The 13,290-nt window shown below is 38.8% G+C and overlaps 1 protein-coding gene across 5 annotated transcripts in view; it reads right to left on the bottom strand.

The window, feature by feature from the left end:
- LOC120518265 (RNA-binding protein Nova-1) overlaps positions 1 to 13,290 on the bottom strand; it is a 174,863-nt gene that overhangs the window by 1,562 nt on the left and 160,011 nt on the right. The window lies entirely within an intron of this gene.

Here is a 13,290-nt window from a genome sequence, read left to right on the forward strand (position 1 = left end):
GAAAAAGAAGAAAAACACATGAACTTGATGCCATATATTGTAAATGTCAATTCATGGTAAAAATTCAGACATTTCTATTGATGTGTGACATTTAACAAAAGGCAGCTGATGGCTCTACCCAGCCAACCATCCGTATTCTTACACCACTTGTTCCACTGCAGAGGGTGAAGTCTATCCGGAGTGCATCAGGAGTAAGAACCCTAAGTGGGACAGTGAACACAAGTGGGAGTCGCCACTTACTGACTTCAAAAGTGGAAGGATTACATAACAACAAGTAATACAATCAGTGGAAACAACCAGTGTTTCCAGTGAAAAATGAAATGCAAGTTGGAATTGGCAAGCACATAAATATTAAAACATTGTTTCTGAATAAAGAAAATAACAGTAAACAGGTTAACAAATAAAGCTATTTATGTAACCCAGCACTCCAAAATCATGTTGTTTTATACAGAAGACAAATGTAAAAAAAAAAAAAAAATCTACATGGAATACAAGCAAGTGTCACTTAGACAGAAATCTGACCATTCTGACTTGAATAGTCAACACACAATAAAGATCTCAATTTTATTTACAGTTGGTCAAAAAAAAAACAAACAAGCACAAATGTTAGGTGTCACTTATGGGGCAGCAGCAGATTATCAGGCACCGCATCATTCAATCATCTTCTGGCTGCACAGTAGTAAACACTCGATAGGGTCGGGATTCTTAACATCTGCCTCATTATTATCTTCAAATATGCAGGATATGAAGGCTGAAGCTCACTAGTGAGGATAGCTGCTCGGCACCATTAAATCAGAGTGCCCTCAGTAGATTAACTGCACCCAAAGCAATTCAGCTAAACGTGGCTCACATTATGATGGGGACATCAACACTTTGGGACCAATACAGTGTTCCGTTGATTTGTACAACAGATACGTACGTCTGCCACTTTGTTAATGGAAGGGAGGGTGAGGTTTGCGGTAGCTTAGCGTGTGCACCTAAACTACACTTGGGTTAAGCTATAACTCTTTTGTTTTGGATTTCAATTACGATTCTACCTTAGCTGGCATCATTCTTGAAGATTCAGCAAGTTAAGCTGTCTTACACAGAGGTTCTGTGGAAATGCAGCATCATAGCACGGCATAGTCTTACAGTATGAAGGCAGCAGAGTGCCCTACTGGTGCAACATGATGAAAACAAAGCTGTCTTACCACAGAATGGTGGAGTATCAGTTAATCAACTGGTCAATTGAACTCTCTTATAGTGCCTTTCTTTCTGTTATAAAGTGTCTCATTAAGTATCTAATTTCTGTCATTTATTAATAGCCGCATCAGTTTTTCCCTATATGACAAATATTTTGTGAGATTTTCCAGGCAAAGAAGACGGAAGTTTCAAGGTCCGGTAGTTCTCTTTACTAATCCTGGTGCTGGAGACGTCTTGTGTGTCGATTAGCGTATCATTATGATATCATATAGGACTTTTCCTATCTGTCTATTGATTATGTAGTGCCTTTCCTATTTCTCTGTCTCTATATTTCCATTTCATCTGCATTTATCACACTGCTAATTTTATTTTTATTCTGTCTACCATTGTTCAATGGAAAAACATAAAAACAAATGAAGATTATATTAGCCTCATGCATGTAACAAGTCTGAATTTTCTAGAAACGTAATAGGAGTATTATACATCATGGAAGTAATTTCTTTGATAGAAACAAAGCACAAATGAGTTCATATACTATAAGCTATTAGTGCGTAGTTTACACACACAATGATGACAAGTCATAACACAGACAGGCAGTCTAATTTACATCATACTGGACTGAGCACACCTCACTGGTACAGCAAACAGGTGCAATTTCATGAACAATAATTTACAGGCAATTAAACAAAAAAAGAAAGTATACTTTTATGAAACAGTTTCTAAAATATTCAGTATGTGTAGTATCCTTTTTATAAAAGTATCCAAGTTCTGACATTGGCTACTTTTACAGTTTTCATTTCAAAACAGGGCTACCTAAACACACGCTAAACACGCTCTAGACTGGGGTGTCAAACTCAAGGCCTGTGGGCCAGGCCCAGCCCTCGAACCTTTGTTAAAGTGGCCCACATCTTCCTTACAGTATTCATACCATGCTACATACTTTCTCCAAGACCACATTTAATGTGTAGATTGCATCCGTGTATAACTTAACTAAACTACATTTATAGTACACCTGGTATTAAAATGTGTCGCCAGTGTCCGCTCAAGGTAAGCTGTGAACCACAGCTACAAGGAAGAGATGTCTTGCCACACTGCCATAATGAATTTGATTGTATTCGCTTGATGGTAGTTTGACTTCTCACACTGCACTCAGTTTTTAAAGCTGACGTGTTAAGGATGGCCCCCCTTTCTGTGGCTTATCTCACCACAGTCTCAACTCTACGAAATTCTTTTGTCTTCTCTGCTGAGTTGGTTGCTGTATGTGGAGTGCTGAATGTCATCACTGTCCATTTCTGACCAGCTCGGAGTATGGACTCTGTGCTTCATTTACACCCATTGTTTTAATGTGGTTAAGTGTAATGGAAGTTAATGCAGGTGTAAGTGGCGGTTCTCCCATGTGTTCCGACTACTGCTTTTAATTGACTTCATGCATGGGTTATATTTTTTACTCAGTTCTGATTCCAGTCCCATGTCTGCTCTTAGTTTTCCTGAGCCGCTGAAAAGTGCAAGAACAGAAAAGCGTAGAAAGAAGGAATGCGGTTTGAAGAGAGGCGTCCATATGTAAGGATCACGTGGTGGGAGTTGTATGTTGATGTATTATATAAAGTGTTCATTATGAACCTGTTTTGTCTTGGTAGAGTAATATATTGCTCTGCTTTCCCCTTTGTATTATTAAGATGTAGCCTCTGTTAGAATGCTTTCAAATCCCACAGACTGTTTATAAGGTATTATTGTATATAACTTTTCCCCACCTTCCCTTCTATATCTATAACCTCAGGCAATTAGGTATAATAAAAGATAAGCAAGAGTTAAGTTACAAATTAAACAATGTATTATTAGTAATATTCGTAAATAATAACAATATGCAAAGTACATTTGAATATTGGCAACCATACAACCTGATTAAATGGTGATGTGTAGTTCAGACGGCACACAGACTTGTTAGTTATTTAAAATGTCTCTAGTTAAGACATCATTGGTGCTCAGCTTTCTTCAGAACAGGCCGTATTCCTGTTCTAATATGGCTGCCGAGCTGTACTCTTCATTGTGTTGTTCTTGTCAGTTCATGGTGTGAGATGCTTCTTCATCATATGTTAGTAAGAGTGAGACAGTGTGAGGTTGAGCAAGTAAATTTATAGATGTTCTGTCCAACCCCTAAAGCCAATAGGACGCCATGGTACTTCAAAGCTTCTGATCCAAGCCAATTCCAAACAGCCATACTTCAGATCAATTAGGGAATAGAACATCTGAACACCTGCCCCCACCAAGACCATGTGTTAAAGAAAAGCTTGGCAGTTAGGCAGCCTGGCTTTCTTGTGGGGGTTGAAAAACTTCAAAAAAAGCAGAGAAACACTTGTCAAACTGGTTAAGGCAAACGCTCCCCCAACTCTGTCTTAAAATTCAAAGAGACCCATTCCTGGTGTATGTAAATATGAATGCTTCTCACTAATGTAACACTAAATTACATTGCTTTGCCTAAATTACAAAGACATACAAAATATTCATCAAGTTATATGCAAAATCTTACATCACAACAGGACCTCAATAAAGTTGAGTTTGACACCCCTGCTGTAGAGCAGGAAAAAAATATCCAACATTTTTATTTCTAATAAATTAAACTTTCTCACAAAAGTTTAACTTTGCTAATAGGAAAATGCCTTTATGTTATACTGAAGGCTAAATGGATATCAGTATTTTGGTAAAATGTATTTGTATCTATTGTTTTTCTGGATTTTTAATAAATGATTGCATATGATTGAAAATAATACTTACCAAACCAAATTCCTCCAAAGATTTCAAGGAAATCTGCACATAGGACTTTACAGTACATGTATATTTAAAGATTTGTTGTCTTGAATAAAAAGAACATTAAAGCAGCACATCAGACTAGATTAAACTTGAACTGATATTGAACACAACCTGAAAAATCAGTACTTTAAGTACACTTTTGCTTGACATTTTAAAGAACCAATTTAAATAATAAATACAATAAATGCTTTATAATAGCCACAAGCAACTTGTTGCTACCATAATGAAGGCTACTTCTCACCAAACCAGGAGCTAATTAAAAAGTAAGAATAACAACAAAAGAAACTAGAATGGTGAAGTGGTGGTTTGCGTTACTGAGTGCCCACCAAATTCAGAACCCTGCTTCCAAATCCTGACCAAGGTCCTGCTCAGGCGGAGTCTGCATGAACGTCCAGTGCATGTGTTGGTGTTCCTCTGTGCAGATTAGGTTGACTGGCCCACTTAACGGTGTGTGGGTGTGTGAATGATTTGCACCTTGTGGTTCTAAAATGGATAAGTAGCTAAGAAAATGGATATTCAGAAGATATACATTTGTACAAGTGTGGTGGAAAGCATCTTATAAAACCTTCTTTTTGCTTACTGAGTAATGGCTTTCCTGTCCCTCCAAATGGTATCTAACACCACTCGATTCTGAAATATCGTTAACCCTCGGGTTATGAAAGACATCAAGAAGTGTCCGGACAGATGACCTGCACTGAACAAATAACGTGACTTCTAAAACCACTCCGTTGTACTAGCGATCATTTAGGTGTGCCATATTAATGTGGCTGAATACTTTATTTGATCCATTATCTTGTGTTTTATATTTGTAATTTATTTAGACAACTTTGCAGAGATCTGTTTTCACTTTGACATTAAAGGGCATTTTTTGTTGATCAGAGCCTCAAAAATAAATAAAACAAACTTTTATTCAATACGAAAATTTGGAAACTACCAAAAGGTACACATATATTTGAGTTTTTGTCTGTCTGTTAGAGCTTTACACTAAAATCATAGATAGCACCTACTTCTACAAACCTTTGCTGTTATTTCTGGTTTAGGCTAATAACATTTGTGATTTTCTATGTAAAAATATCTAGAAAAAAATGAAGTTCAGATAAAGTGTAAGGGCACCAAAGGGAAACACACAGCAAGAGATGTCAAGTTATTTTTTAAATGTATTTTATTATCTGTGCTCAACAGGCAATGCGGCTGGTGATATAATTGAATTTCTGCCATTTTGAACATCACACCAACAACACCTCGTCTATTTCTATGAAACTTTATAGTTATTTTCAGTGTAGTCTAACTCTGAATACAGGCTAACAAAATATGTAGAACAAAAAAAAAGAGGGAGTCACTTAAAGATACTATTTTAGCTGGACCTTTGTGCCTGGTGACCTCATTATCTTACTTCAACATAATTAGAAATGATTGTGTAAAAGAACAATGCCAATAGAGAATTTTGAAATATTTAAGCTTGTTGAAAAAGATCAAGATTTTTACATTTGCTGTGTAATATTTATTTAGTGGTTGATCGTTTCAAAAAATCTGTTTCCTCTTTGCTAAATTTTATGATGAACAAAAAAGGTCATATTCCAGGGCTCGAAATTAATGGTTGTGAGGTCATTCTTGGCTGCTGTTTTGAGGCAGTTAGGTTTATGGTTGGCAACTTTTTGGGTCCTGGTGGCCAAGAATGTCAAGCACTTTAGTGATGAATTGTGTTTTTGGCAGTGGATCCAAAATGGCCATTTTTTGTTCATTATGTGTGATCAGCATGTACCTTGCCAGTCGCAAGTCGGTTTTATGATTAAAATGACATCCTGTGCTGTATCCTTCCTGGCTTTCCGTTGTGCAGGTAAACCAAGTTAAAAATCAGAAAGGTCTTTCTGGGTTTGCCCGCGGTGCAAGTGTGTGCGAGCCAGTTGTGCACATAACAGGAATGTTAAAAGTCTTCTTGAGCTGAAAGAGCTGAGAAATCCCACAGGAGCTATGGCCTCTAGAATATGTCTGCTGTGTGAAAGTCCATTCAAGTGTATAAAGATATACAAAGTACTAACTGGAGCACGTGCATTTAAGATCTTCTGACACACTTGTCCTCTTGTTTTTGATTGTTTCTTTTTAGTGCTGCAATGTCAGTAAAATTCATTAAGCACCAATATGCTAGTAATAATAATTTCTTTTGATTCAAATACAAGATACAACACTTAATACTTTAGAAACCCACAAAAAGAATAAGTAAGAGAAATGCTGCTTAATATTTTAGAAAAAGGTGTGCAGTTAGAGATGACATGCACAAGCGTCTGCTATTTTAATGCACATTAAAATGTGGGGAGGATTGTTTCATATTTTTGTTTATATGACGCTTGCTGTGCAGAATGTGTTTATAGATAAAATGAAATCTTTTAAAGTATCTAACATTGTACTTAGTTTATTTCCAAATCTCTTTCCGTTTCCTATCCCAGCAAGCATCAGGCACAAGGCAGAAACCGTCCCCAGAACGGGCAGCAGTCCATCACAGGGTTAACACCTAACTTGAGTGGCTTGTGGATTGTGGGAGGAATCATGCACACCACCATGCATTTTCAAAAATATTTAAACACTAATCATTTATTGCAAGCTGTAAGGAATCCTTATGCTGTTGCATATTTCATTGTAATCTGTTGTTTTTGTACCAAAAGAAGGGACACTTTTTCATTTTATTGTGTTTGGGATGGGCTACTGACACCATCTCTGGCAGTTCAGGCATGTGTGCCAACAATGACAACAACAGTTTTTATATCGCATGTTTAAGCAGTTCAGTGTCTTTTGCTGGTATGCAGTATTACATGAAAGCAAAATTGTACAAGTAAATGAAGGAAGTATTCGGTAAATCTTTTGAAAACAATCATATTGCACTTCAAGTGCTAATTAAAAGGTGTTTAGGCTGTGAAAATGTTTATGAATAATTACTCCGTGAAACAGAATTATACCATCCCAATCCTCTTAGGCAACCTTTGAATATTTGCACAGTCAAATTGAAATGCTGTAAAGTGGCAGGTAAAGCTAGATGATGTTAAAAAATGCCTTGCATCTTAGTTACTCCAAATAAAAGCTGTTAAAACTGGCAACCATATTTACAGTTTCAGCAACCAAACGTTGATGTCTGGTTGCCAAGTCCGGTAATTGCTTTTAAAAGTCAGCGTTGACTGTCATTTGTACATTGTGACCGTGGGGTATTCAACACACTCTGTAACACACTCTGTAACACACTCTGTAACATTGCCATATTATAATTGAATTACCGCTAATTACTGTTACTGTTCTATGAATTGTGGTTTGCTGCAAAACTAATTTTATTTCTGTAAATCTTATACTTAATTTTCCAGTGAAGATTCACATGGGCTTAGTAAGGTCAGAAGCACTATAGATGCTAAGTAACATTAATAAAACCTGTCGTCCTACCACAAGTCTCAAATCTGATTATTTTACAGTAGGCATGTACGGTACATACAGTACATAACATACAATGTAGCACTCTTCAAGTCATGTATATGTACAGTAGGTAATGCCAGAAAGAGCACTTGACAGAGCATGAACTGTGCATACCATAATAACTGTCCCTGATGCCTCAAGCCTGCTAATTGAAATGCTGTGCTCACAGTCTGCATAGACAATTAAATACAATTAGTGGTGCAGTGTCATCATTGGGTTCCAGATCAATAAAAATCAATTGGATTTCCAACTGTAACTCTTGCCTTAGAAGCAGTGAAAGTCACAAGCGGTGCTTTACTGTTCTCTAATAAAGCACCCAGGGTTTCTATTGTCATGCCTTGTAGTCTTGTCACCTTTTTACCATATTTGATTTCAACTGACCCACTGTGCACGGCAGGTAGATGTTGATAAGGAAGCTCGCTGATCAGTCCTGCCTTCAGTTCTCCCAAATGCTACTTAGGCAGCCTTATTAACTCTGGAGACCATATGAGCTTGTGAGCTAAGTCACTTTTACATTTTCACAGTTCAAAACAATCATCTCTTTATATGGGTTATGTAAAAGAAGAGCATATCTAATCTTAATCATAATTATTGTGTGTTGTTATGGCACACCTAAAAGGCTGGAGTAATGGGGGCTTTGTCTGCTTTTGAACCATTTGGTGCCAGTACTGAGGTCTGAAAGTCAACATTTTATTGATCCAGCACTACTCAGTGGTCATTTTTTTATGACTACAAAAGAATTCACATATATTTACAGTGGGGCATTTATATACTCAACATAATTTGGAAAAAACACAAATAAAGAGAAAATATGAATATTGGAGGCCGTTAATGTTGCTTTCAGTCTCTTATTTTACTGACATACCTTTTTTTTTATAAACTTAAAGTTCTCACTGAGGAAGTGCTGTATTCCCAGGATGAAGGTAAAAATGATACTTTAATAAAAAGGCTGCATGTCAGACTTGTAAAGAAACAGAGAAACACAAAGGATTAAAATATGTGCTTTGATCGTTCGACTAAAGGGGTGAGGTCAGCTGTGAAGTGGCACCGTTAAATGTGCGTTTCTTTCCAAACCAAAAGCTTTCTTGTCACTAGTCAAAGTAGAATAGAACATAATTAACATGCGACCACTGCTCAAAAATGCAAATTGAAGGAAATTCATCATTTAGAAGGTGGCAGTGTTTTTGAAGTCCAGGGAGTTCGATAGCCATTGAAGTTAATGATGCGTCATTATTGATTTAAGTGCCGCATTTTTTTGCTTGAAAAGGGAAATTAACAGCAAGTGCGATTCAAAAAAAAGAAACTGCAAATAACATCGACACATCTCAACAAAATTTAGTTGAACAGCAAATTCCAACATGAGGATGAGATACAATTGATAGTTTTTGTATTCATTTTTTTTATTAATGCAGCATTTTTCTAAGTAACTGCAGTTTAATTAAGATAATGATGGAGGTTCATTTGATGCAAAGGTTGGGTCTCTCACACGATTTGCCTACTTTTATACTTCCATATAAATCAGCTAATCTAATATTCTGATGAAGACTTCTGATTATTCAGACAAATCTGAAAACAAAACATACTTGGGTTGTTATTTCCAGTAATTAATTTTTCACCATTTTGCCGAACACTATAAGGTATTGTTAGCAGCCTGATTTTGTAGCACCAAGCGAGACAAGGGGGTGATGTGGTGGCGCAGTGGTTAATATTGTTGCTCTGCATCTCTGGAGACCTGAGTTCAAATCACAGGGAGTAGAGGATGGTGTGGTTCAGGTGCGTGAGCCAGAAATGGACAGAAATGTGGACTGGGCTGCAAACACCGAGGCCATCCATGTACAAAAGGAAGCCAGACATGACAGGATATTGTATGGGCGCTCCAGCTTCTTGGACTCACCACAATGTTTTACACCCTCTGAAGGACTTGCTGGTCAACGTTCAGCGCTTATCAAAGTGCAGCAGGAGAGCTTCATCACCAGCTTCTGCTACTTGTTATAACACCACCTCTGCTGTTTTTCTTCAATTCGAGTGTGTGAATTTGAAACAGATTGTAGTGCTGTATACAAGTATTCATATTTATATTACAGGAGGAGCTCACAAAGGAAAAATGAAAGGCTGTCCTTTGATTTTAATTAAGTCTTTTTGGTTTTTTGGAAGATTAAGACAGTGGCATGTTAAGCAGGTTTGACAATACATTGATGGATGTTTTGTTTCTGGGAAGAGTGGCATAAATTCATTGACCTGACAAATGCTAACCCATACATAGACTACGAGAACTTTGTGTACCAAAATATTGCATGCTACCCCATCATTAAGGATGTAGACAGAAAACCAGAGTGCCCAAAGAAAAAAAGAACTTAAATATGAAGGCCTGGGTTCAAAATTCAGGGGAGTTCTTTGATACAGGCAGAACATTTCTGCATTATGATGTTGATCATGCGCAGTATCTCACGTCCACTGCTAGACATTCTGGGTATCCTACAGAGCAGAACACCTTCAGCACAGGATGAACTCTACCGTAGTGCTTCAGGAGGCAGTACTGGAGAAATGTGTTAAAAAAACCCTCTAGCTTATTGTAGTGTAGTCCATCCATCCATCCATCCAACTTCCAAACCCACTTATTCAAAGCAGGGAAGCTGAAAACAATCCCAGCAAGCATGGAATGCATGGCAAGAACAATTCTTTGACGGGGTGGCAGCCCATTGCAGGAAGACCCTCCTCACTCATACACACACACACACACACACACACACACATCAGCGGGCAAGTTAGCATTTCCAGACCGCATGTCTTTGGACTGTTGGAGTAATCCGGAGCACCCGTGATACACAGAAAACAGGGAGCACTTGGGACACAAACCCCTAACTCCTTACTGCAACACAGCAGAGCTACCACTGCCCCACTGGGCCACCGTCATTTGAATATATTGATTATAAAGTAATTATGAAAATGATGGTATTTATACCTATTTATTTTTCAATTTATTCTGTCCAGGGTATTCAGTAAAGCTTTTATGTGTCAGCTGCTTTAATGCTCTATTCTGACCTGGGTATCAATGATGTGTCCATTCAGCCAGTCTCTAAACTGTTTATGCTCATGCTGTTTTGGGGCTATGGCGGTCAAAGCCTGTCTTGGCAGTGTGTGACACCAAACAGGAACCACCCTTGACGAGATAACACTCCTCCACAGTTCAGTGTGATGTACAGGCCCACATTCACGCATATCAGGCCAGCCAGAGTGTTCAGTTAACCTAACGGGCACACTTTATAAGTTCCAACGGTTCATATAAACTTACAAGAAAAATCAATCGTCTTTCTGCAATGGAGAATAAAGTTTGAGTCTGTTCCTCTGATGGACTCTCTGTGCAGGTCTGTGGAGGACATTTCGTTTATCTCGATATTTAAACTGCACATGAAGAAGAACTTTTTCTCTGCTGTACTGTATTGTAGGTCTCCTGCCCCCAAGTAAACCACCTTGCTGCCCCCTTAAGGTCCACTGACTCGGACGTACCACTTCAATGCCAGTACAATTTGTAGGCAGTGCCTGCTGTCTTGCTGTCTCTCTGGCATTTGACTTTTATAGAAGTATTTTTCGATTGCTGTCTTGGTTACTTTATATTTTATAACTAGCTGGCCTGTTCCATGACAAATTGCTTGTAAAGGTTCTGCTGCCTCACATTTCCAGATTTGAAATCCTGCCCCAGGTGCTCTCTGAAGTTTTCCCTGTGTCAGTGGGGGCCTTCTCAGCATGCTCTGGTTTATCACATTACACATAAAAGAAATTAAGCAAAATTACGGCACTCTAACCTAGCAGAAAGTAACTGAACTCATTTGGGTTTGAGGTGAGCCACACAGTGGCGTGTTAAGCAGGTCTCAAATGTATGGACGGGTGTTTAGCTTCTGGGAAGTGACATAACACAGGGATGAAGTCTTTATCACATAGGTGGATTCAGGAAGTATTCAGATCCTTTCATGTTCTGCACACTTTATTGTGTTGCAAGTTTAATTTTAATTGGATGCTTTTGCCAAACTGAACAAAACTGAAATCTCTCATTCCTAGAAGTATTCAGGCCCTTAATGAAGTGCTTTGAGAAACCCCTTTGGCAGCAATTCCAGCTTTCAGTCTTCTTGGTATGTCTCCACGAGCTTTGTACACCTGGATTTAGGCAGTCTATCCTGCTCCTCTTGGCAGATTTTCTCTGCCTCTGCTACATTAGATGGGAAGTGTCTGTAAACTGCCATCTTCAGAGTGCTTCTCACATGGGTTTAAGTCTGGGCTTTGGCTGGGCCACTCAAGGACAGTGAGAGACTTGTCCAGAGGCCACACCAGTGCTGTCTTGCTTGCAATCTTGGGGTCATTAACTAGGGTGGTGTGCTTTGTGGAGGCACTTTAGGGGCCCTCTCTGTATTTGGCTGTATTCATCCTTTTGGGTATTCTGACCCATCTCCACGACCCCATAGTATGATGCTGCCAACACGGCCATCGCCATACTTCACCGTAGGGATTATATTAGGCAGGTGGGGAGCAGGGCTTGGTCTTCTCCAGACGCAGTGCTTGGAGGTCTGCACCAAAAAGTTCCATTTTTGTTTCATCAGACAAGAGAGTCCGTTTGCAGTACACGTGGCCTGTCATATGCCCTTTACTCAGTAGTGGCCCCTGCCCAGCCTCTCTACTAAAAACATCGATTGATGGAGTGCTGCTGAGATGGTCATTTTTTTCAATGGGTTCTCCCATCTTAGCAGAGGGCCTCTGAAGCTCTTTTAGAGTGACCATTAAGTAACTTCTTCCTGACCAAGGCTCTTCTTGTCCAGTTATTCAGTTTGGCTGGGAAGCCACCTCTAGGAAGAGTCCTGGTGCTTTCAGACTTCTTCCATTTCACAATTCCTAAGGCCATCGTGCTCCAGGGGACACTTGAAGCCTCACCACAGTTTGATCATGTGGGTCTACAGAGAGCTCCTCTGCCTTCATGGCTTGGTTTTCGTCCTGCCGTGCAGGGTGAATTGCGGGTCTTTATACACACAGGTAGACGTGTGCTTTTGTACTCGATACGGTTTGCCACAGGTTTGGACTCCAATCACGTTTTCAGCACATCTCAAAGAGAATGAAAGCACAAACTGGATTGACAACAACAAAGGCTCTACTTGCTAATAAGAAGGAGAAATGTCAGCTTTTGGTTTTCAAAAATATTGCAAACTTTTCTGAAAACATGTCACTTTCTTATTATCGGTTATTGAGTATAGACTGATGGGCAGAAATGGCAAACTTTATCAATTTAAAATGAAATCTCCAACACAATAAAGTGAGCAAACGGGGTCTCACATCCATCTTAATCTACTGAACTGGTTTCAGCTGCTGGCCCACTCTCAGGATATGTGAACGTTGTGCGCAAGAACAATGGGTGCTAATTATAAAGAATGTAGATGGAAAATCCGATCACACAGTGAAAAAGGAGGTTAAACCTTACAAAAATTAGCAAAATCCAGCTTTCTAAAACAGGTTAGTGCAGCAGTGAGCCATAAACGCTAACCCAATGCCGTTTGAAATTAAAGACCTCTCTTAGAAATCAACACAGTTTGGTCAAAGACAGATTATCAGATAGCGTTAAGTATAAGTGAATACCAAAAGACAGCAATAATGATCACAGCACAAATAAAAAAGAGTATCCTTTGGGATGAATCCATTTTGGAACCTGCGAGTAACATGCAGCGTACTCCCCTTCCCTTTAATCAAGCAATTTGTTTGACAGACTCAGCAGAAGTCCCCCTTTTCAAGGTTGACTCTGAATTATTAACGCATGTGGCACACGTCCTGCGATTTTATTCAATTGCTGGACACCAAACCCAAATTCTA

This window comes from Polypterus senegalus, chromosome 18, assembly GCF_016835505.1.
Source record: "Polypterus senegalus isolate Bchr_013 chromosome 18, ASM1683550v1, whole genome shotgun sequence".
Classification (NCBI taxonomy): domain Eukaryota; kingdom Metazoa; phylum Chordata; class Cladistia; order Polypteriformes; family Polypteridae; genus Polypterus; species Polypterus senegalus.